Genomic DNA, 26,856 nt, shown 5'->3' with positions numbered 1-26,856 from the left:
AACATCCATGCAAAGGAAAGCTGGACAGGACACTTTCAGCGGCAGGTTCGGCGGCCGAAAGTCCTCTCCAGAGACGAAACTCAAGCACCTTCGGCGGCCGAACTTCCACTTTCGGCTGCCGAACCCTTTCGGGGGCAAGTTTCGGAGGCCAAAAGGCACTCTAGAGACGAAAGTCTCAAACCTTCGGCGGCCGAACTTCCCTCTAGAGCCGAAAGTCCAAAAGCTCGAGGGCAAGCTTGGGCAGCCGAAGCTACCTCCTCATGGGTTCGGCGGCCGAGTGTACCTTCGACGGCCGAACCTGAGTTCATCCGCAAGGCAGAAACTTGCTCTGCCTCTCGCCAAAAGCACCAAAACTCTCTCAATCTCAACCACCTCAAGTCCTCAACTTGCATATACCCAAGTATATGCTCAAAGGGGTCAAAACCTACCTAACAACCCCAAACACACAACACAAACAACACAGAAACAAGCTCTACGCACAAAATCATCAAAACCTCACAAAGAACCCTATTCATGCAACTCTCCCCCAAAACCACATAAAACCTTCAGAAAACATAAAAACAAGCTCAGGATCTTCACTTACCTCTTGAAACCAAGAAGATGAATGATCCTAACGTGGAGTTTTGGAGCAACTCTCCTTCAAACTCTCCAAACTTCACAACTTTGAGTTTTTAGCTTAAAACCTTCAAAATAACATAAAAACTAATCAAATCTTTGCAAGATTGGATGAAAACATGAAAGAATACTCAAAAAGGACAGAGTCTCACCTCAGCAAGTGAAAGAAACGGCGAAGCTTATCCTTTCAACCGACTGAGGGCCGTTTTATAGGTGGCTGGCCAGACCACCTTCGGCGGCCACACGTGAAACCGATAGCCATGCATGTTCGGCGGCTGAACCTCAACTTCGGCGGCCGAACTTGGCTTTTCTGCCTTGGTTCATTTCACTCAAAAACTCATTTTCTTATGCTTTAAACCTATGAAACATACCAAAACATTTTAGGAAAACATAAATCTAACCCTTCTAGAGATTTCCGACATCCCGGACTCCACCAGAAGGTAGAATTCCGATGCCGGACTCCAGCCGGGTATTACAGTTGAAGTAAAATAAAAATAAAAAACAGCTAAATAACGGACGACTAAGATTCACCACAACAATCCTAGCTAAGAGAGAAAATAGAAGAGGAGTTGTTGTTAATCGCTTCTATCCTCCTTCATTGTGGCCATTACTCAGGCGAAATATATATCCAACTCCTGAATCCAACAAATACAAAATCCATTTAAGAGCATCAGGAAAGCAGAAAAGGAGACAAGCAAAAATAACACTCAACCCATCTCCTCCTTTGAAAATGCACCAAGTTTCAAAAACCAAATATGACGGTCTCACTAAAAAATCCCTTGCAGAGTGCATTTAAGCAAAAAAAGCTCAAACAATAAGGAAAATTACTTTTGAAAATATATATATATATATATATCCAAATATACAAAGTGAAATGACACAATAATTGCTCAATGTAGGCCATGAGCCGGCACTCGAACACAAACACAAGGCTACGTAGCAATAGTCTAATCAGATGATACTCGATCCCACCGGCAAAAAAGAAATCCCGTATGCTGTAGGTCTTAGCTCTTCGTCAAGACTCGCCCTCTTAACTACAGGGCGAGTGACAGGAGCGGTTGTCGAAGCCGGTCAAAAATAACCTTCTTGGTTACCTACAAATACAACTGTAGACAGTGGTGAAGGATCGTATCCACAGAGAATTGATTACCTATTTATTTATCTTAATCAAGACCAATCAAACCAATTGAAAGCACAAGTGAAAGCAAGTGATTGCAAATAGAACAAAAGTAAAGTGCAAGGAAAGTAAAAAGGGGGGTTTTGAGATGAATTTATTAACAACTAATGAAAGTAATTAAAACAGCAAGTAATAAAAATAAAAGAGGAAATTAATAAGAGAAAGGTCTAGTTGAAGATATGGATCCACTTTGGTTGTTTGGGTTGATCATTGAAACATGGTTACCTTGATTGATTCAATAGGTTGGTTATGGGGGTGGAAGACGCTTCTCACCACCATGTCTTTCCTTATGAACAAATTGATTAGGGAACGTCCTCTAACCAATTACTAATCAACAAATTGCCAAGGAATGTCCTTGGGCCATAGGCATCAAAACAATTGCCAATTGCATGAAGAACAATAAAGATCCAAACCCTAACTACTCAAATGTATGAGATGATGTTAGATCATGCAATTTCTTGGTTTTTACACCAAGTGTTCTTAGCTCAGAATATTTCCAGCAATTACGGACTAACAAATATCCTAATCAACAATCAATTAACTTTGCAATCAAGAATCAAGTGGCCAATTTGATCAAAACAACAAAGCAATCTTTATAATTAAGCACAATTGCATGAATATTGAATAAATCAAAAGCAAACACTTTATGTTCAGATCTCACAACCTTTTAAACAACCTTAGTTTCAACCAAACTTCAACTAGAATGAGGGTTTCAGCCACTCATGGCTGAACCAAAACAGAAAATAAAAGAAAAGAAGAAGAAAAGATGAAGAACTAAGGTGGAGGAGCCTTTGGAGAGCCTTGATCAATCCCTTGATGGAAGATGTTTATTCTTGGTCTTCTTGAGGCCTTTAAATAGATCTTGAGAGGCTGCCTTTTTCCTTTTTAGTATCCATGTATCTTTGAGTGATTGCCCCATAGTGCCCTTGAGTTTTCTTTGTGCATGTGTGGAGTTGCAAGCCCTTTTTGGTCTTTTGATTGATGTCCAAGGTGTGTCCAAGAAGAGTCATGCACTAAAGAGGAAGGTGGAGCCTTGATTTGAATTTTGAATGAGCATGGCACTATGTAGGAAACATGTGATCTTCAAGATTTGGCTCATTAAATAGGGAAGAGCATGTTCGGGGGCAAGTTCGGCCGCCTAAGTTAAGTTTCGGGGGCAGGACTTTCGTCTCTGGAGCCAAGGTTCGACGGCCGAAGGTGCCCCCGAAGGTGGGTGACTTTCGCCTCTAGACTGGACTTTAGGCCGCCGAAAGTGCCCCCGAAAGTGGGTGACTTTCGGCTTCCGAAAGTGCTTCCGAATGTGCCCCCGAAAGTGGTTGAGTTTTGGCTTCCGAAAGTACTTCCGAAGGTGCTTCCGAAAGTGGCTGTTTTTGGGCATTCTTTGGCACTTTTAAGAGCATTTTCTTCAAATTGTTTCTTCACACCTAATATTTGCAAAACATGATTAAAACCACAAAATTAGGTAGAATAGGTGCAAATAAACATCAATAAGATCATGAAAATATGGGCTAAAATATGCTCTATCAAATACCCCCACACTTAAGCTTTTGCTTGTTCTCAAGCAAACAAACATAGTCAAATAAGTTTTCTTTGCTCTAGATCCTTATTTCCACTTAAGCTCATACTCTAGACACTTATTTTGAAGCATTGCAGTGAAGAATATATGCATGAAGATTACTTACCTCTTTTCCTTGTTTCCCTTTGCTTACCATGGCTAGGATTTGTTTTCCTCAAGAGAGACATGCACATTAATTTGTTAAGACTTTTTCTAGCTTTTGGATTGACTTGCCCTTACCTTGAAGTACTTTATTCAGGCTTTTTGCACTTTGAGTTTGCTTGGAAAGATCACCAACCTATTTTTGATTTGGAGGTTTATATTTTTCAGTTGGTCACCTATCCAAGTGGCTACTTGCCTTGTTCATAGTCTTTTGACCATTGAGACAATTTTTAATTTGTGCTTTTGAGGTCTTTGCCTTTGCTGAATTTTCTTTCTCTCAATGATTTGGGCAAATCAACACCAATTGCTAAATCAAGTCATGTTAAGTTCATTCACACAATTTTGATTTTTCTCAATCGATTGAGGGTCATCAATATATTCTTCACCGTGGCAAACTCAAAGATTCAATTCAAAAGGCAATTCTCAAACATGAATATAACTCACTGCAATTGATTCAACATAAGTTTAAAGAGTTATCACATTAATGGGGTCATGGAAAGAAAAACTCATCCAACATAGTTCATTAGTTTGAGTAGAGCAAAACAAAAAGGAAGAAGAAGGTTGTGGTTGTGTGTGTTTTATTGAAAGCATAAAAATAATAAAAATGAAAAATTTTTGCCTAATGCAAGCAAACTAAAGATTAAAAAAATAAATAAATAAACTTAAAAGTAAAAATTCAGATATATGCACCCCCACACTTAAATCATGCATTGTCCTCAATGTATAAGAAACATAAAAGAACAAAGGAAACTGAGTACTCCCCTGGGTGTGGTGTGCATGGCGCGATCCTCTTGATCAAGTCTCAAGTAATTAGGGAAGGGAAAAGAGTCCCAATTGCATTGAGCAAAAAGTGTAGCGCTCCTTTTGATTTGGTCATGAACCATCCTACTTTCTCCATGTACTCATGAAGTAACATGATGAGCTTCTTTCCTTTCAGATGAGGTGTGCCTCTAGCCTTTATGTTTGCATTTTTGAGATGATTGGGAAGAACTTTGAACTCCAATTCATGTTTCTCTATGGCTAGCTGCAATTTAGTACTGAATTCAGGCAAAACAAACTCTACCTTATCCGGTGGTTTGGGAAGACATTGATCTGCATGCTCCTTTGGTTTTGGCTCTTGGAACGCCATTTGTTCCTTGTGAGCATGGGCTGTTTGCATTGGATGAATTGTGTAATTGGGTTCAGTATCCTCCTTTTGCATAGGACCTAACTGAAGTGGAAGACTGATCTGCGTTGGAAGCTGAAAGGACGCGCCTGAGAGGATTTCAGGTACTCCTTCTTGCGCAAGATTGATCTGCAATGGAAGAATGAAAGGAGTTTCATGCGATGGAAGCTGAAGAGGTGCAACTAGAAGAGTTGCAGGACTGTCCTGCGGTCCAAGCTAAGGTGGTTCAGTTGGAATTCCTTCTGACTGCGCAAGATTGATCTGAAGAGGTGTGATTGGCTCTCCTTTGTTCTGTGCGTGTTCGCAGTCTACCTGATGGATACAATAGTCAGTTTCTTTCAGTTCTGGCTCTTTTTGGCTTTCATCATCTTCTTGGCTAGCTTCCCTGCATGAATCATTGGTTAGAATATCATCTTTTATGTCAAGAATATCTTTGCTCAAACACTCAATGATATTTGAATTATCAACAGGCTCTGTTTGATCTGTTTGTTGGGACAAACAGTATTCTGGTTGAGTTTCTTCAGCAACTTGTTCTTGCACTTGCCAACTTTCATCATCATCCCATACATCTTGAAGCTCTTCCTCTCTTCTTAACATGGTTTCATTCAATGATTTGTTCAATTGATCCTGTTGCTGTTGGATACTCTGCAAAGTCTTCATAATCTCATCAAGATTGGAACTTTGAGGTTCTGGTTGGGCTTGATATCCTTGATAATCCTGGTAGTTGTTAGCCTCTGCATAACTGAAGTCTGGATAGTCTCTCCAACCTAGATTGTATGTGTTATAGTATGGATCATGTCTTGGCTGTTTATAGAATCCTTCAAATGCAAGTGCTTGTTGGGCTATTTGATCCACTTCGTGTTGGATATGTTGCAGAGCCTTTAATTTCTCATAAAGATCAGTCTTGAAACCTTGAGGTCTTGGTTGGGCTTGTTCAGCTTGGCCTATAACAAGAATTCTCACAGCAGAGATTAGTTTAGAAAGTTGAGAACAGCGAACATATGTACTTACCTCAGCCATAATTCAGATCTGCGATGGTGACTGTGCCTTTGGTGAATTTCTTTTTTTTTTTTTGTTCAGATCTGATCTTGAAAGAAAAACAAATGAGTTAAATCAATTCTCCGACAACGGCGCCAATTCTTGACAGGAGCGGTTGTCGAAGCCGGTCAAAAATAACCTTCTTGGTTACCTACAAATACAACTGTAGACAGTGGTGAAGGATCGTATCCACAGAGAATTGATTACCTATTTATTTATCTTAATCAAGACCAATCAAACCAATTGAAAGCACAAGTGAAAGCAAGTGATTGCAAATAGAACAAAAGTAAAGTGCAAGGAAAGTAAAAAGGGGGGTTTTGAGATGAATTGATTAATAACTAATGAAAGTAATTAAAACAGCAAGTAATAAAAATAAAAGAGGAAATTAATAAGAGAAAGGTCTAGTTGAAGATATGGATCCACTTTGGTTGTTTGGGTTGATCATTGAAACATGGTTACCTTGATTGATTCAATAGGTTGGTTATGGGGGTGGAAGACGCTTCTCACCACCATGTCTTTTCTTATGAACAAATTGATTAGGGAACGTCCTCTAACCAATTACTAATCAACAAATTGCCAAGGAACGTCCTTGGGCCATAGGCATCAAAACAATTGCCAATTGCATGAAGAACAAGAAAGATCCAAACCCTAACTACTCAAACGTATGAGATGATGTTAGATCATGCAATTTCTTGGTTTTTACACCAAGTGTTCTTAGATCAGAATATTTCCAGCAATTACAGACTAACAAATATCCTAATCAACAATCAATTAACTTTGCAATCAAGAATCAAGTGGCCAATTTGATCAAAACAACAAAGCAATCTTTATAATTAAGCACAATTGCATGAATATTGAATAAATCAAAAGCAAACACTTTATGTTCAGATTTCACAACCTTTTAAACAACCTTAGTTTCAACCAAACTTCAACTAGAATGAGGGTTTCAGCCACTCATGGCTGAACCAAAACAGAAAATAAAAGAAAAGAAGAAGAAAAGATGAAGAACTAAGGTGGAGGAGCCTTTGGAGAGCCTTGATCAATCCCTTGATGGAAGATGTTTATTCTTGGTCTTCTTGAGGCCTTTAAATAGATCTTGAGAGGCTGCCTTTTTCCTTTTTAGTATCCATGTATCTTTGAGTGATTGCCCCATAGTGCCCTTGAGTTTTCTTTGTGCATGTGTGGAGTTGCAAGCCCTTTTTGGTCTTTTGATTGATGTCCAAGGTGTGTCCAAGAAGATTCATGCACTAAAGAGGAAGGTGGAGCCTTGATTTGAATTTTGAATGAGCATGGCACTATGTAGGAAACATGTGATCTTCAAGATTTGGCTCATTAAATAGGGAAGAGCATGTTCGGGGGCAAGTTCGGCCGCCTAAGTTAAGTTTCGGGGGCAGGACTTTCGTCTCTGGAGCCAAGGTTCGGCGGCCGAAGGTGCCCCCGAAGGTGGGTGACTTTCGCCTCTGGACTGGACTTTAGGCCGCCGAAAGTGCCCCCGAAAGTGGGTGACTTTCGGCTTCCGAAAGTGCTTCCGAATGTGCCCCCGAAAGTGGTTGAGTTTTGCCTTCCGAAAGTGCTTCCGAAGGTGCTTCCGAAAGTGGCTGTTTTTGGGCATTCTTTGGCACTTTTAAGAGCATTTTCTTCAAATTGTTTCTTCACACCTAATATTTGCAAAACATGATTAAAACCACAAAATTAGGTAGAATAGGTGCAAATAAACACCAATAAGATCATGAAAATATGGGCTAAAATATGCTCTATCAGCGAGACTCCATGGGAAGTTACTGTTAGAGAACACAATCCATCAGATCTCCATTACACCCATAATTGTAGGATCCCTTATCTACTAGCCTGTGCTAGTCGAATTTCCAGTACATTTGACAATTAACTCCACCTTCTTACAATATAAAAGTTGATGAACACATAGATCAAGGTACACATTCTTACACAACTACTCTTCAGTTCAAAGTATCTCATTATATTTTCCCTTTTCTTCAATTGATTTGAGCGTCAGAGCGGCTACTATAGGCGCTAATCACCTTACTTTCTTTTTCTTGCAGATTGACTAATCGCAACACAGCCTCATTTTAGCCACATCATTTGGTTTCATTGTCAGGAATTTTCATTGGATTTGCTTTGTCCAATTAGAGAAGAAACCAGTCTTTCATTTATTTTCTCCTAAAAAGAAAATTTTTTCCTTTTCTATTCTCCAAAATAGTTGACAATTTACGAGCTGCTACTAAGATGCTACGAATAAGGGTATAATCATTTTCTTCACTCTTGGTAATGGACAAAACACACCATCAATGGTCAATGAAGCTGATCTGAGCAATCTAAATAATGAGCAGATGCTCCAGTACATAAAAAGGCTACAGGTCACTCTCGAGCAGTATAAAACTCGGGAGAAGGCCTCATTTATGGCTCCCAGGATAAGGGAGGAAGCTTCCATTGACACCCTAAGGAATTAGACAAAGGCAACCCAAACATAGTCCAATGGGAAGTCCAAGCTAGAGGAAGAGGCATCATCAGACGAGGCTCTAAAGGACATTGACTAAAAGTTGATATGATCGTACAAAAGTACCAAAAGGAGCAGGAGGAAGACTATAGGCTGGACGATGTCTCACCCTTGTCAGAAGAGATCTTAGTAGAGACTTTTCCTGCCAAGTTCAAACTCTCAAGTTTGGACAAATATGATGGAACAGTAGATCCCAAGAGTCACCTGGCGATCTTTAGAACAACAATGTAACTCTTACCAAGTATTTCTGTCAACACTCACAGGTTTGGCTCAGAAATGGTACCAACATCTGAGCCCATATTTAATTTAGAACTTTATACAATTCATTATATTATTTAAATCCAGATTTATTACTTATTTCTTCCTAAAAAACTCTTCTCTAACTTGCAGAAGATCCGCCAAGGAGAGGGCGAGACTTTAAGGAGCTTTATCTCATGGTTTAATGTAGAAACAATATAAGTGGAAGGATTAAATCATGAGATAGTATGTGAAGCGTTGAAAAAAGAAACACGCAATAATACGTTCATGGATTCTCTAATCAAGAATCCAGCCGCTACGTACCAACAGCTAATGCACAAAGCCCAGAAATACATCAGGCTGGATGATAAAGTCCAAGTGTTGAGAGAGGACAAAAGGATGAGTTAAAAGCAAAACCAAAAGCCAAAGAGCCGAGAATATGAAGGAGATCACAGAAGTTACCCAGTCTCCCAAAAAAAGGATGACTAAGGTAAGTATAAGAATTATACTCCACTGGACGTATACTTTAATGTGTCAAGAAAAATAATAAAGAGGTCAAATGGCCTCCTAAGCTCAACCCTGAGACAGCTGGAAGGCGATATAAGACCAAGTATTGTCACTTTCACGAAGACCGCAAATATACAATGGAGGAGTGCCAACAGCAAAAACGAGATCGAGAGGTTAATAAGGGACGATATACTTTGAAAGTTCGCCAGAAAGAGTAGAGAAGAGAGGAGGCCTGATTCCAAGGTAACAACTCTTGAAACTACCCCTGAAACTGAACCTGTAGGGGTTATGCATGTAATTACAGGAGGACCCAACGATGGTAAGGGAAAAAATAAGCGCGCATAAGACGTCCTGTCAGTTGAGTAGGAACTATGGGCCAAATAGAAAGTAAGGTTCGGACTAGTAGACAAGACAATAGATTTCTTTCAAAATGACCTGCTGGTTATTAGCATACATTTGAACAAGTATGAGGTGGGGTGAGTCTTGGTACATACAGGTAGTTCTGTTAACCTCCTCACCTTAGATGTCTTTAATAAGGTAGGCTTAGATAAAAATAATCTTGTTAAAGTCTCCTATCCGTTAGTGGGATTAGGAGACAAGACCATAGCAGTATTAGGCACCATCAACCTTCCGCTTGTGCTGGGTGATGAGAAGCATAAACGGGAGCTGTATGCAGAGTTAGCGGTGGTAGATATCCTGCTCGCATATAATGTGATATTATGTCACCCAGTCTTAAACTATCACGGTATAATTATTAACATGAGTGCTATGTGTTTTAAGCTACTAGGTCTAGGAGGATTGACAGCCGTTCGAGGCAACCAAGAGTCAGCCTAGGAATACTATAGACACTCCACAAAAAGCCTCAGGAAAGTGACAATGCCCATCGAATTGCTGGAGAAATCTTATTCTCACATAAAACTAGAACCAACGTACCCAATGGAAGAGGCCTAATTAAGTATAAACAAAAAGGTATGATTCGGGACTGCATTAAATGGTGAAATAAAAAATCATTTAATAGAATTACTAAAATCCAGAATGACCACTTTTGCTTGGTCTCTAGAAAATGTAATAGGTGTGGACTCGCCTCTTATCACCCATAAGTTGTCTATTGACAAAACAATAAAACTGATATAAAAGAAGAAAAGAAAATTTACACCGGAGAGACAACAAGTTAATAAATTGTTAAGTGCAGTTTAATAAAAGAGGTTGAGTATCTTACATGACTCGCCAATGTAGTATTGGTGAAGAAGGCAAACGGAAAATAGAGGATGTGTGGGACTTCACTGACCTGAAAAAGCGTGCCCAAAGGATCATTATCTACTCCTGTCTATTGAAAAGTTAGTAACTCTACCTCGAGTCATGTAGTAGTTTCTTTTCTGGATGCAATTTCAGGTTACTACCAGATTATAATGGACACAAAATATGCAGAGAAGACTGCATTTATCACTGATGTTAGAGTCTTCTATTATAAGGTAATGTTGTTTAGGCTAAAAAATACAGGGGCGACTTACCAAAGGCTAGTTTCAAACATCTTTAAAGATATGGTGGGGTCAACAGTTGAGGTATATGTGGATGATATGGTGATAAAGAGCCGGTCCTTAAAGGATCATACAGAGAACATCCAGAAGGTTTTTGACATACTGGATAATCAGTGCCATCTAGAAGTTGAATAAGCGGGTCATAGCTCTTGGTCGGTTTATATCATGCTCGGTCAGGAGGTGCCTCCAGTTTTTTAAAGCCTTAAAAGGCAAAAATAAGTTTGTTTAAGAGGAAGAGTACATAGAGACATTTGAAAATTTAAAAACCTTTTTATCATCTCCCCTTTTACTAAGCTCACGCGTCGAAGGTGATGTTTTGTTTCTGTACTTGTTTGTGACGTAGGAAAATGTAAGTTTGGTGCTCGTTCATGAGGAAGAAAGGGAACAAAGCCCAATCTATTATGCCAGTCAAGTCTTGAAGGTGGCAGAGTTGAACTATCCTCCTCTCGAGAAGTTAGCGTTGGTAGTCCTGATGTTTGCCACAAATTTGCATTCATACTTAAAGTCACACATTATAGAAGTTAGAATAGATTATTCTTTACGAAATTTTTTACATAGGTCGGAGCTTTCAGAGCGGCTATCCACCTAGACAATAATATTGTCAGCCTCTGATATCAGGCATGTCCTAAGAAAGGCAAAGAAAGCCCAAGCAGTAGTCGATTTTATTGCAGAGATGAATCTACCATTAGAGACCTTGAATTTCCTAAATCGCCTATTGAGGAATGGAAGGTTTGGGTGGATGGTGCTTGCGGAGCTAGGGGTTCCGGAATTGAAATCCTCCTGCAGAGTTAAATCGGGATATAGCTTCGCTATGCGGTAAAACTAGCTTTCAATACTACCAATATTGTATCTAAGTACGAGGCTTTGATTATGGCCCTAAAAATCATCTCAAAAATAGGTATATAGAAATCCATTATTTTTAATGACTCACAATTGGATATTAATTAATGTCAGGGACAGTTTAAAATTTGAGAACCGAATCTTATCAAGTACGAAGAGAAGGTTCGTGCTTTAATGGCGAGGATTAAAGGTAGGCAGGGCAATTGTAAGCTCCACTAGGTGGCTAGAGGTTACAATGAAGATGCCGACTTTCTAGCCAAAATGGTGACGGAAGGTGAACAACACTTGATCCAACCATTTCAATATGAAGAATTACACACTCTTCCAACCAATGAGGATGAGTCTTTTCCCATAAAGGAAGGAGAATCATGAATGAAACCCGTGTACAAGTTTCTGACATAGGATGATCTACTGGCCGATGAATTTTTAGCTAAACAGGTAATAAGAAAATCCTCTAAATATGCACTAATTGATGGTTGGTTGTACAGGAGGTCCCCAACTCAACTATAGCTGCATTGTGTAATGGAAGAGGAGGGCCAAGAAATCCTAAAGGATATTTATGAAGGTGATTGCAGGAGTCATGAAGGAGCCCGGACGATCTGTTGGAAAGCATTCAGATAAGGATACTACTGGCTAAGATAATGAAAGATGCAAAGTAGCTTGTCCAAAAGTGTCAAAGATGTCAAGTACATGCAAGCTTTCCAAGGACCTTTGGGGAGATACAAGTGGCAATTGGAAGCCTCTAGTCTTTCTTTCAGTAGGGGCTGGACATCCTTAGCTCATTCCTAAAAGTAACCAGGTTAAGAAAGTTTGTGATAGTAGCAGCGGATCATTTTAGTATGTGGGCAGAGGCTGAGATAGTTCAACCTATCACCACCCAATAGGTGATGTCCTTTGTTAGCAAGAACATCTTTACTCGATTCGGAATTTCATAGTTAATAATCACTGACAATGGGACTCAGTTTGCGAGTTCTAAATTCAAAGATTTCTGCAGAAAATGGGAGATTGAATTAAGATTCAACTCGGCCTATCACCCACAGACCAATAGAATGATCGAGGTCACAAACAGGAATATCCTACAAGGACTAAAGAAAAGACTTGATAAAGCCAAAGGTGTAATACCCGGCTAGACTCCGGCATCGGAATTTCCACTTTTCGGCGAAATCTCGGATGTCGGAACCCTCTAGAAGGGTAAAACATGGTTTTCTAAACTGTTTTCATGTGTTTTTATAGTTTTAATAAAGGAAGAAATTGGGTTTTGAAAGAAATAAACCAAGGAATAAAACCCAGGTTCGGCCGCCGAACATGGAAAGTTTGCGGAAGCACCTTTGGCCCCCGAAAGTGGTTTGGCCAGCCATCTATAAAAGGCCCCTTATCCGAAAATGGGTGAGTTTTCACTCTCTATTTTCGGGCATAGGTGAGATTTTGCCCTTCCATGGTCGATTTGTTGTTTTCCTTCAACCTCTTCAAGTTTTTGATGAGTTTTACGTTGTTTTGAAGATTTTTGAGCTAAGATTAAAGTTTTGAGGCTTGGAGACCCCCGGAGCTCGATTTCTCCCAACCTCCAAGTTTGGATCACCTCTCCTCTCGATCTTCAAGAGGTAAGTGTAGATCCTATCTTCTTTTATTTTTTTAAGTAAGTTTTATGAAGGGTTAAGGGGTTTTGATGCATGTTTAGGCTAGCTATATTTTTGTTAGGGTGTATGTACCCTTTATATTAAATGTGATGTTTGTTGGGGTATAGGTTAGTTTTATGCCCCTATATGCTTGGAAATGTGTTTATGCATGTTTTAGTATAATTTTGATGCATGTTGGGTTGTTGTGGGTGGCTGATTTTGCAAGGCAAAATCGGGTTCTGCCCTTTGGGAGAGCCCAGGTTCGGCCGCCGAACCTGCCTGTGGAGGCAGATTGGCCGCCTAAACTCGCCCCCGAAAGTTTGGACTTTCGGCTCTGGAGGGGAGTTTCGGCCACCGAACCTGCCCCCGAAAGTGGGTGACTTTTGGTTCTAGAAGGACTTTCGACCGCCGAACCCTGCCCCCGAAAGTGCCTGACTTTCGGCTCTAGAGGGACTTTCGGCCGCCGAACCTGCCGCCGAAAGTGCTCTGTCCAGCCTTCCTTTGCATGTTTTCTATGAATGTTTTATGATGTTTTAGGGGTTTTTGGGGAGTTTCTTAGAGTCATGTTAGAGTTTGTTTGGTCCCTCATTTGAGTCCACGTGTGTAGGATCGGACCAGAGGAACCAAAGAGGCCAGCAGTGTTAGCTGCTTCAGAGTTAGTCCAGAGTCAGCCAGAGGTGAGTAGAACATAACTTCTTTTATTTTCAAAGCAATTAAACTTTTAAGCATGTTCATGCATTATGAATGCCATATATGTAATAGGTTGTTTTGCATTAGAATTCACGAATATGATGCATTGCATAATATGATGTTGATGTGGATGGATGTTGGATGACCCATTGGCCCTTGATATAATATGATATGATATGGTATGGAAGTCCAGGTCGAGACCCATTCTACGCCCCTGACACATTAGATATGTTATGTTATGATATGTTAAGCGAAAGTCCTGAGGAGCTCCCGTTGTGGGCCGGGCACATTGGATTATGTAGAGGGTCATTGGTGACAAGTCCATCCTTGATATGATTTGTTTGTGATGTGATGCATTTCATGATGGCATATGTTTAATGAACTGTTTTTATTGTTCTACTCACTGGACTCTTGTAGCTCACCCCTTTTCCCTAACCCCCAGGTTTGCAGGTTTAGGATAGACCGGGAAGTCGTCAAGGGTAAAAGCTGTGTTGTTGTAATAGATTAATAGTGGACATGATATGTAAAATGATGTAATGTAATGTAAGATATTGTCCAGTGATGTATTGAGGATTAGTATTGTGCTTGGCCCTAATGTATGGTAAATTCCCTTTTTGTACATGATCTTATGAAATATTTTAATGATGAGATTGTGTTGAACTAGGCTTGACATATGATATGTTACCCCGCTAGAGCATTTGATGAGGGCTCTAGTATGGAGTTTTATGTTTACAGTTATGGTGCATGCACAGGTCAAGCTTGGTGTAGAAAAAGTTTAAAGTTTTTATGAAAATGTATGATCATGTATGGGACTTTATCTGTTGTACAGGATGTATAGTAGGCTTGCTACGGGTCCCGGCGACCTTATGTCGATCTGGATTCTAGCGCCGGTAGCGGTCCGGTTCCCGGGTCGTTATAAAAGGCAACTGGCCTGACGAATTGCTCCATATACTCTAGGCCTACAGAACAACCCCGAGAACAAGCACAGTAGAAACCCCTTTCTTTCTAGTGTATGGAGCCGAGGCAGTAATCCCCGTGGAGGTACAAGTAAGTTGTTTCAGGATGCGGCACCTTGAAATCTCAAGAAACCCTGAAAAAATGCAGTTCAACCTGGATCAACCTGAGTCTTTATGTGAATAGGATGCAATCAGAATGGCGGTTTACAAAAATAAGATGTTTAGATTGTTCAACGGTAGAGTTAGATCATGTGTCTTTAATATAGAGGACTTCGTCCTTAAAAGAACAGATGTAACAAGCGGTAGTGTCGAGTATGGTAAGTTGAGCAAAAACTAGAAAGGGACATTTAGGATCTCGAAGGTTATTCACCTAGAGTCTTATAAGCTGGCCAAGTTAGGTGGCCGAGTCATTCCCCACTCCTGGAATATTTATAACCTAAGAAAATTTTATCAATAATAATTAATGAGGCATTTTTTCATATGTTGTATTTCTCAGTGATAAGGAACAATGGATTTGCCTTCTTCAAAAAAAAAGATTAAAGAGATAGGACATAATTTCAACACACATACTACTCTATCTTTAGCACTGATTTGAGTGTTTTTTTATTAATCTTGTGCTTGTTGATGTACTTTCATAGAAAAGTATAGGAATGACTGATTTAATGAAAATAATAGAGAAAATTATTGAATAAGACTTGACCAATGATTTGGGCAAACTTGCCAGCTGATCCTGCTTCAAGAGCTAGAATTTGCCTAGAATCTCTAACAGAAGTTGTTGATAGTCCAGTCAATATTGGAGCAGAGATTTGCCCAAGTCGCTTGGCAAACCAACACTCCACATCTCGACAGAAAGCGTGATTGACTTAAGATTTCAAGAAAGATTAGATCTCCTTATTTAAAGCTATTGAATCTCACGCGATATCTTCCCTTTAAGTGCTGTATGATTTCTCCTTCAAATAAAAGAATCTCTTCTCAAGAAAATAAATCAAAAGGAGATCCCTCATTAAAGTAATTCAAATAAAAATGTTTAGGAAAGTTTGGCAAGAGTTCTTCTAGGGTTCAGGTGCTATAAATACCTTGATTAGGTGACAACTGCAAACATCTCTCTCTTTCAGCTGAGTCCTCTTCTTCCTTTTTGTGTTTTCTTGTAGCCATGTATGGCTAATTTCTTTATTTCTAATTGGAGATAGGTTGAAGTTTCAATTTTTTCATGGATTGTGAGATCTAAACATTATTGTTCATCTTTTAGTATTTTAATATTTATACAATTTCAGTTCTTATTATTAATATTGCTTTGTTAATTGAATAATATGACCCGTTCATATTTTTAAGGTACTATATTATTAGTTTGGATGCTTGAATTTTGTAATTGCTTGAGTTATTTAATGAGAAGTAACAACTAATATAATCCACTAAGGAATTGCATGATCTATCTTAAATTCACCATGCGGTTTGCTTTGTTAGTTAGAATTGGATTAAATTCACCACGCGATTTGGTTTATTAGTTAGAATTTGATCTATCTAATTTTTAAGGCGGTTGATAAATTAAATCTGATAGACGTTTTTTGATTATTTATTGACTAGGGTTAATTAGCGAATATTTTCTAATTAATTTATACCTAAAGAGAGAATGATTATGTGGAACATCTTCCATAACTAAAACTAATTTATTGGAATGAATAAAGATATTTTCTTTTATTTCTATGATTAATTCTGACAACTGAAATGGATTCTAATCTTCAACTAGATTTTATTTGCATTGATTTGATTTTCACTTGATTATTACTTTTTTTAATTATTTTGATTTTTATTTTGGTTTCACTTTTCATCAAAATTTCCCTTTTTATTTTTATTGTTTATTTTTCAAGTTATTGATTGGAGATTCTTAGTATCAATTCATTATAAATTCGATCCTATTCACCCTATATGCAATTTATATTTATTGCATTTAGATAGGTTATTTTTTATGGTTTTAACACCCATAAAAAATTGGCGTCATTGTCAGAAAATTGATTTAAACTAATTTATTTATTTTTATGACCATGTTGGGACGTGAAGAAGATTTTCTTTACAATTCAGAAATCAAAAGAATTGCCACGAACTTGCGAAAACAAGTACATTCGAGGAAACAAGTCTCATTGGCATCTACATCTGCAATTGGTAAGAAAACAACCACAGAACTGGAGTTTGCTACATAACAAGCTGTAGAGAACACAACTTCTACTATAGCAGTTGAAGCAGCTACTGCATTAGAAATTCCCTAAAGAACAGTTGCAGTTGCTGGACCAGAAACTGTTGTCATTGAACTTGAAGCTGAAAATATTAAAGGAAAAGCTCCAATAGCACAAGAAAGAATTCTACGTGAAATAGCAGCTCTTGTAGGTGATCACACACCATTGTGCATTATATTCTTGCCTCTGGTAGTCCTATTTGAACTAAAAATTGGACTAATCCATTTGCTTCCCAAGTTCAGAGGGATGGAGAATGAAGATCCACACAAACACCTCAAGGAATTCCATATTGTTTGCTCAAGTATGAGACCTCAAGGGATAATCGAATAGTACATTAAATTGAGAGCCTTCCCTTTTTCACTGAATGATTTCGTAAAAGACTGGTTGTTTTACTTACCACCCGAATTTATCACTATATAGGCTGGAATGGTGAGAGTATTCTTGAGCAAATATTTTCCAACCTCAAAGGCTATTGGCATTAGAAGAGAAATCAGTGGTATTAAACAGAAAGATATTGAAGAATTGTATGAATATTGGGAGAGGTTCAAAAGGTTATGTACAAGTTGCCCACAACATGATATCTGACCAATCCCTCATTTAATACTTTTATTAAGGACTTCTATCTTCAGAAAGAAGGCTTATTAGTGCAGCATGTAGAGGATCCATTAACGATAAAACCCCTCAATCCATAAGATAATTAATCTCCACCATAAAAGCAACATCAAAGTAATATGGAGACCAAAAAGAGCAACCTAGAAGGATGAACGAGGTGACCACATCTTCCATTGCCTCACAAATTTCAGATCTAACATCTGCAATAAGAAATTTGGTTGTAGGGCAAGGTCAGCAAATCAAATCCTATGGATCTGTCCCACAGTGGGACACCCAACAGACATGTGTTAGGATTCATGGGCCGAGGAAAATATAACACATGCTCCAATACGTACAATCCTAGATGGAGAGATCACCCAAAATTTAGCTATGCAAAGCCCAATAATTTTCAAAATTATCAGCAAAGAAATACTCCTCAGGCTGCCCCTAAAAAACTAGGTGTTCCCCTTGAAGAGATTGTAAAATCTCTCGCTAACACAATTCAAAATTTGGAACAGCAGATCAGTCAAATTGCCACATCAGTAAGCAAGCTGGAGATACAAGGAAAATTTCCTTCATAAACAGTAGTCAACCCTAAATAGAATGCCAGTGCTATAACTTTGAGAAGTGCAAAAGTGTTGCAGAATGACAGATTTGAGCAAACACTTGGGCAAACCATTGAGAAAGAACTGCAGATTGAAGAAGGGGCTCGTGAATAGCAAAAAGAGGACAAAGCAAATAAGAATAAACAGCAAGATCAGTTTGAAGTTCCCCCAACATTTCCAAAAAGGTTAGCCAAAATCGAAAAGGAAAAAGAAGAAATGAAAATTCTTGAAACTGTCCACAAGGTTAAGGTAAATATTCCCTTACTTCATACTATTAAGCAAATACCTCGTTATGCTAAATTTTTGAAGGAATTATGCACTAACTGGAGAAAAATAGATGAGCATGAAAAGGTGAGTGTAGGGGAGAGTGTCTTCGCTGTTATCCAAAGAAAACTTCCTACCAAATGCAGAGATCGAGGAATGTTTGTTGTTTCTTGTAAAATCGGTAATGTTGGCATAAAGAAAGCTATGTGTGATCCTGGACATCAATTAATATTATGCCTCTTTCCATTTATGACTCTTTGAATGCTGGAACATTAAGGAAAACCAACATTGTCATTTAGCTTACTGACAGATCTATTGTTTACCCAAAAGGTGTCCTTGAAGACATGTTGGTCTAAGTTGATGGGCTGGTTTTCCCTGTAGATTTTTATGTGATCGACATGGAGGAAGATAAGACCAATGCAACATCTGACATCCTTAGGGAAGGCTTTTTCTCAGCACAACAAGGACAAAAATTGATGTATATGATGACACATTAACCATAGAGTTTGAAGAGGAATTGATTAAATTTAATGTTTATAATGCAATGAAATACCCTAATGATATTTCTCCTGTTTATGGGTTGGATGCTATTGATTCTTTAAGTCAAGAACCCTTCCAAATAAGTCATGATGACAAACTAAACAATGTTTTATGTAGGAAGATTAACTCTGAAAGTGAAAAAGTCAAAGGGGCGATGATAGATGCAAAAATTTAGGAAATAGTGTGCAATCTCGAATATGCACAAGACCTAACCCATGTAGGTTTGACTCGTGATTTGCTCAAATCCAATTCCAAAATGTCATCATCTGTCTTGAACACACCCAAGCTGGAATTGAAGCCTCTACCAAGTCACTTGAAATATATTTATTTCGGGACAGAGAAAACACTATCTATTCTCGTGTCCAACAAGCTGAATCACCATGAAGAAGAGAGCCTGATACAAGTACTAAAGAAATACAAGAAAGCTATATGATGGACCACACCTGACATAAAAGGTATATCCCCATCAACTTATATGCATTGAGTTCTCATGGAAAAAAATTGCAGGCCTGTTCGTGAAGCTCAAAGAAGGCTTAATCCACCCATGATGGAGGTCATTAAGAAGGAAATAGTCAAGCTCCTAGATGCCAGGATAATCTACCCAATATCAGACAGTCAATGGGTGAGTCCAGTCTATGTGGTACCTAAGAAAAAAGGAATTACTATTTTTCAAAATGCTAATGGTGAGTTTGTCCCTACTCGGATTCATAATGGTTGGAGAGTATGCATGGACTACAGAAAATTGAATGCACCCATAAGAAATGACCATTTTTCTATGCCCTTTGCAGTTTGAAATAAAAACAGAGTTGGAAAGAGAAATACCCTATTCACTAGCCAGGGAGGTACTTTCTCCAAGGCAGGGAAGGCTGGGCGGGTGAGGAGCCCGTGCTTAGCTTGCCTGGAGATGGCTCTGCTAGGATAAACTGCATTCCTCACCACCACAGTAATGTCTATTTTTTAAGACGTGGCCATTATCTAGAGGAATTCTAGAGTCTCTTCCTCTCTCCTCCATGGCTGGACCCCATTCTTTCTCAGTTCTACATACACGTTCCAACTGGTACAGATGGGATCAAAACCCCCGGACATCTTATGACAGAGGGTGAAAAACTTGTTCTACCATCGCTTTAGGGATGAGGGTATCCGGTCAAATAATGTTGGCATTTTCTCCCACTGAAAAATCTATGTTTCTTCGAGTGTCTAGCTGGTACAGTTGTGAGAGAGGGCTACACTCGGCTCAATATTGTTATTAAAACAAATGAACCAAAAGGCCACTAAGATCCTCCAACTATTAGGGTGGAGCTAGACGACTGACAGCTTATTGAATCGAAGGACCTTAGTAAAAAATGAGTCTATAGGAAATTAAAGGCTCGCCTTCAGTTGCTCTTAGTAAACCATGATGGTATCCTCCGCAGGGATCTCGTCATCTAGGCAAACGCTCAGAGATAAAGCGAAGACACGAAATATTTCTTGAGAGATGTGGTATTATTCGGAAAGGCGTTCTATGTCCTTCTCAGTTAGTACAGAAGGGATGCCATTGATCAGGATGCTTTCACTTTCATAAACTGTCCTCAGTAGAACGATGGGAGTTGGAGCACGAATGGGGCCTTCGGAGGAGGAGCTTGAGGCAAAACTTCCACTGAAGGAAGAAGAAGAAGAAGAAGAGAAAGTATTCCTATTCATTTTTATAAAAGGGAAAGTAAGTAGGAATTACCTTGAAGTAAGGAATTGTGAAAAAGAGGAGTGGCCAAGTCTTTTCTAAAGCACAAATGTTAATTGTGAGCAAAAGTAGTATTTGGAGGAGGAGAAGGGTTTTTATACAAGGGTTTCACCGGTAAGTTTTGAATGTGCCTCGAGAAACAAGGCTGTAACATCCTCAAACCCATAGTTAGAGTAGTGACATCACTATGTATGGGTTAGGGGGAGGTGCTACCTTACTCCGAGCTACTTAGGGGAGGTGCTAGCATAACTCTAAGCTGCTAATAACTGAATCATAGAAAACTCAAATAAAAAAATGGACGTATCCAGAAATAAAGTAGACAATGTGATTAGCAAGTCGGGAACGAGTCACTTTTGGGAGGTGCTTAGGGTTTCCCGACGTACTTGTTTGAGGTGCTTGTTTAAATCCATCATGCTTGCTTAAGTGAAAAGGACTTCTAAACGCTAAAAGCATAATTTAGTAGGTCAATTTATGATTATTGAAAGTTTGAAAACTAAATTGAAACATGGTAAAGAGTTTAGTAGGTTAAAGTGTGAATATGGAAAGTTAAAAGACAAAATTCAGACCCTCCATGTATCACCTAGCTATGCATGAATGAAATGATAAAGCAAAGTGAAAAAAGTGGGTTGTCTTCTCCACCATCTCATTGCCGTAGGTCACTCCATTTTCAAGGAAGAAACTTTGCTTTTCTTCCTCCCACCAAAGCCAAGCCAAAACCTCACCAAATCAACTTCTTCCTTTAACCAAAATTCACCCTAAGATCAAGAGCTAAAGGAAGAGCCATATATTGAAAGAATTGAAGAAGAAAAGTTTAGGGTTCCATATTCATCAAGCTTAAAAATCAAAGGTGAGCTTAGAAATGTGTAGGAAATAGTATCTTCTCATTTCTTCATGCATGAATTTGAATTATAAAGTTTTAATTTATAATTTATTCAATCCTTCTCTAAGATATAAATTGACCTAGGTGAAGGAACATCAAAGGGAAAGGAGATAGCTAGAGAGTAGAAGTGGAAAAGGAAGAGAAATTCAAGAAAGGTTTGGTATTTGTATGATTTTCTGTTTTCCTTTGATTCTGCCATGAATAAGTGAAATTAGGGGTTGATTTTACTTACTGAAAATATTTCTTTGATTGTATAAATATGTTATATGAATGTTAAAATGATGTTTGAAAGGCTTAGAGTAAAGAAATTTAACATGAGAGCTAAAAGTGCAAACCTGGCAGAATAGGTTATAATAGGACAGTTTGTATTAATAACTTTATAACTTATTGTGTATTTATTGAAATTAGGCCTAAGATATACCAAATGAAAGCTGAGACAAATATCTAAAACTTTCATGAATTAATTAAATTCTGAATCTGTAGGTAAGATGATGAAAATTATAAGTGAACCTAAACTGGATACAGTGATAGTTCATCCGGAACAGAGTGTATTTATTATACTATAACTAATTATATACTCAGTGAAATTTATTAAAACTAGTTCCAAATGAATTCTAAACAGTATACCTAAAACCTTTTAGAAGATACTTAAGCTTGAATTTGTATGGAAATGCTTGAATCTGATATGTTTTGTGATACTAATACTGGACTGATTAAGACCTTATTAAGCAGCTTGTAAAGAAAAATTCATAACTTAAGGTAGAATGATCAGATTTTTATGAATTATACCTTATTGGAAAGATAAGACATAAATGTATATTTTTTATGAAGAAACTAAAGTCAAATTGTAACTCGAATCTGCTTCAAATATTTATGCAATACATGGCAGAATGCAGTTTTCTCAAATTGGAATGTTATGTTGACAAAGTTTTGCACTATTTGCCATAAGTTTCTCATCTTGATAACTTTGACATATGATTTATGTATTTTGAAAATGAATTCAAATAGTTTCAAATGATATGCATTTACATTGAATTAATGATACTTGGCCCTAGTAAACGTAATAGGAGTCGAGGTTAGCTTAAGGGTATGGCATACCATATAAACATACAGAGTTCGCAGTACTGCTACCTATACATGATATATATATTTGATGTTACATATCAGGTACCTCATAAGCACGGCCATAGAGCCCTGCTATCACAGTTTCAGCCTCTGAGCCTACCGTTCGGCACCTTGTGCCTACCGTTATAACTCCTTATCTACCTAGTCGATCCTACTATGTGTTTATAAGGGCTGAAAACTTAATTAAGATTGATACTCAATTTTGAGAACTTATCAGTGAATGTTAATATGTCTGCATCTGTTTCATGCACTAAGCTATGATAATTTGCTATAAATAGAAAATGTGCAATAAAGGCAAAAGAATATGTTTTTATCGAATATGAAGAAAATTCTTGTCGTGCACAAGGATACATATGACACTCATACTTTATACTAAGAAGTTGACAAGTATGTTTTGTATCATGTTAACAACATTTGACTAGCTTGTAATTGTTTACTTGATTATCTATATACGTGAACTTGTTTGCTCTATTTTGTTATTTGTTTGCTATCACCCACTGAGCATTAGCTCAGCGTGTTGGTTTTTACCTCACACAGGTTGTAGATAAAGTAGGCACGCGGAGTTTATCAGAGGTCTACATCAGATATCAAGGCCATTATCATAGCTGGTTGTTTTGAGTCTTTGAGTCATAGTACAGTTATATTTTGGCATGTACATATTAAATAGAGTGAGTTATGAAGGTTATGTAAATCAAAGAATAGTAAAATATCAAATAATAGTTGATAATTTTGCATGTGTTTTTCATATGTGCTACATGTTGAAATATTGATGAAACAGAGGAGACTCTGCTAAAATTTTGGTTTAAAATCTCACAGTTACTTTAATCGATTTATAAAATTTACTTGGACTATCTAAAACTTCGTATTTACAGATAAAGGAAATTGTTTAGTCTTGATATGTCTAAAAAGGTATAGTTTGTGACAGTCCTTACTCTGCCTACACTTTGATAGGGTAAGGGGTGTTACAAAGGCAATCATCATTTATGGCTAGGAGTAGCCACAGTGACGTGAGGATGGAAGGCCAATCGAAACATGCCACATGCCACAAATCGTGAAAACAATTGTCGCCTTCGAATATAAAGAATGAAAGACTGGCAGGGGGAATTTTGATATAATACAACAATTGCCAAAAGTAGGCCATGAGGTAGCATTCGAAGACAGGGCCATATGGTAAGGGTCTAATCAAATGATACTCAATTCCACCAGCGGAAAAGAAGATTCAGACGCTGTAGGTCTTAGTTCTGCATCAAGACTCGCCCTCTCAACTACAGGGTGAGGCTCCATAGGAAGTTATTGTTAAGAACACAATCCAAGAGATCCTCATTACACCCATAATTGCAGGATCCTTATCTACTAGCCGGTGCTAGTCGAATTTCTAAGAGATTTGACAATCAACTCCACCTTCTTACAATATAAAAGCTGATAAACACAGAGATCAAGGTACACATTCTTACACAACTATTCTTGAGTTCAAAATATCTCATTACACTCCCCCTTTTCTTAAATTTACTGATTTAAGCGTTGGATTGGCTTCCATAGGTATCAATCACCTCACTTTCTTTTTCTTGCAGATTGGCCAATCACAACACGATCTCGTTTTAGCCACATCATAAAGAATAAGACAAATGAAAGGTATAACACCCATCAACTTAGTTTGGAAATGCTTCCCGCATTAAAAGTGAAAATAATTGAGGGAGAATATATATTAATTAATTTGAAACTATTAAATAACTTGGGTTAGCTATTTTGAGTTAAATAAAAAATAAATCCAAAGTTATTTTACTAAGCCCATATGTAAAAAGATAACAATATAAACAATATGTAGCATCTTTAGCTGTGCTATATTCTAATCAACTCTCAAATTCATCAAACCAAGACATAATAAATCTTTTATCTCTATTTCCATCTACTTTTTGAGAAAATTTATGACTGCGTGGTTGATACAGACTTTTTAGTAGGTAAGCTTTGCGTACCTAATTTCTAACATCAGGCGAATATCTCATTATGTTATGCCAAAGTCCTAGATCAGATGGAATGTTTTCAATATCAACTTCATAATCCTCAACAGTTGCTTATGTGAAGTTGATTGAACAGGTTAATTCACGACGATAATGACAATGCATTTATTGACATTCTTTTAAATAATCGCTTCATCCCTATAATAATACACACAATTTAAATATATTAATAATTTAATTCAATGTCTATCATTAAAATTTATTTTTTAAAAAATAATATTTTATTAATTCACCATAAAATTATATTTGAACAAAATTTAACTATTACCATTAAAAAAATATTTAATTTTTATTTAATTTTTTTCAATCTTAGTTAGATATAAACTATTATCCATAGAAAATATATTTAATATTTATATAATTTTTCTAATTTTAATTAGATATAAACTATTATCCATAAAAATTATATTTAATATTTACATAATTTTTTAAATTTTTATTACACTAAATTATTATCCATAAAAATAATATTTAATATTTACAAAAAAATTTTAATTTTGATTAGATTAAATTATTACCCATAAAAATAATATTTAAAATTTACACAATCTTTTTAATTTTAAGTAGACTAAATTACTATCCATAATTTAAGTGAAATAAATAATAACAAATTAATAATATAATAAAATAAATAAAAAATATAAATTAATTTTTAATGTAAAAAAATAAAATGAGAAAATAACTCACCTTGAAAAAAAAATAGATAATAGAAAGAAGATGGATAACTTACGTTGGATTTGAAGAAATAAAATTTATGAATTAAGATAAAATTTATTGAATAGAAATTGAGAGATGGAAGAAAATAGGAGGTTGAAGGTTGTCGGAGAAGTGAGAAAAAACAAAATAAAGGAGAAAGGGAAGAATTTAGGCTTTTTGGTATTAGTGTGAAATTACATTAATACCCTTAGAAAAGTTTAAAAATTTTAGAGGGGTCTGTGACCCCTTGGCCCCATGTTAGACTTTTCCCTGTCAAGAGATTTTCTTTCTACCTTTAATCACAGGATTTTTGACCAATTAGCCTATGAAGATTCGTTACCATTAGGCCAACCACAACACCGTCGAATTACCAAAAAATACTATATTCATCTCTACTTTCTATCAATATAAAAAAAACAATCACAAAAATAAAGGTATGTTATTTTTAAATACTAAAACTCTAAGTATTTAATTATACTTTTTCTCATCCAATTTTAGCTGACTTGAGTATTGGATTAATTGTCGTATGCATCCACTGTTGGAAATATTGGGTAAAATAATGAAACCTGAGTCGTGTTGAATACTGTCCTTAAGGATTTATTTTGTGATCCCCCAGGATTAAACAGGTTCTTCTGGGATTTAATTTTCAATATCAGGACAATAAGAATTTATCTCTGATTTATAACCCAGCAGATAACACAGAGAAAAGAAAGAATAAAGAAGAAAATTGGGAATAAATATCTTTGTAAATACGAAAGCTATTTATTGTGGAAAACTTGACCGCTATATATGGTTATAAGAATTTTGAAATAAAATCATAACGGTCATATTTAATATTATATTTAAATCTCATAAATAAAATATTTAATGACCATAAAATCTTTAATTACAATAAAATTTTCAACGACCATAAAATCTCTAATTACCATGAAATCTCCAACGACCATAAAATCTTTAATGACCATAAAATCTTTTTGAAATCCAAACTAATTTTACAACAATCCCCCACAGATTTCAAAAGATTTTCATTGCTGGATTTAGAAATTTAGTGTGTATGTTTCGAATCTGATGTCTTTTAGACTATGAACCATACCTAGATTAATAAGACTTAACATACAGAATAATTGGTGAAACTTTTGTTTCTATGAACCAAAACTCTTTTTTGTATGTTAATTTCTCATCAATCTCATAACACTCCACAGATCTTGTTGTCAACGCCATTTTGCACTAATAGGCCATGCGCGCGCCTGGTGGTTCATAAGTGCTCTAGAGATTATGCCACAATCTCATAGAAGCGGCCCCACTCCACACTTATATAGGTGATATCATCAAGTGTATACTGCAATTTATACACCACCCATAAGGGATATGAATATCATTAAGAGTTTTCATCTCATCCTCTCATTAATGCAGTCTAGCACTTCTCACACCATGGAAAGAGACAATAATAAATAGTGCTATCAGAACTAACAGGTGACTTGTTATTACCCATATGAACCTTTTTCATGGGATCTCCAATCACAAAGGTTGGATTACCATCACTGTTAATTTCAAACTGGCTTAAGTCCCATTCCTCTCAAT

The 26,856-nt window shown here is 37.1% G+C and overlaps 1 non-coding gene across 1 annotated transcript; it reads right to left on the bottom strand.

The window, feature by feature from the left end:
* Positions 1 to 17,313: 17,313 nt before the first annotated feature.
* LOC122722151 lies at positions 17,314 to 17,420 on the bottom strand. The gene has a single exon (XR_006349075.1). It is a non-coding gene; the product is annotated as a small nucleolar RNA R71 (small nucleolar RNA).
* Positions 17,421 to 26,856: the final 9,436 nt, after the last annotated feature.

Source organism: Manihot esculenta, chromosome 16 (assembly GCF_001659605.2).
Source record: "Manihot esculenta cultivar AM560-2 chromosome 16, M.esculenta_v8, whole genome shotgun sequence".
Taxonomy (NCBI): Eukaryota; Viridiplantae; Streptophyta; class Magnoliopsida; order Malpighiales; family Euphorbiaceae; genus Manihot; species Manihot esculenta.
This window is presented reverse-complemented; position numbering and strand designations above follow the sequence as displayed.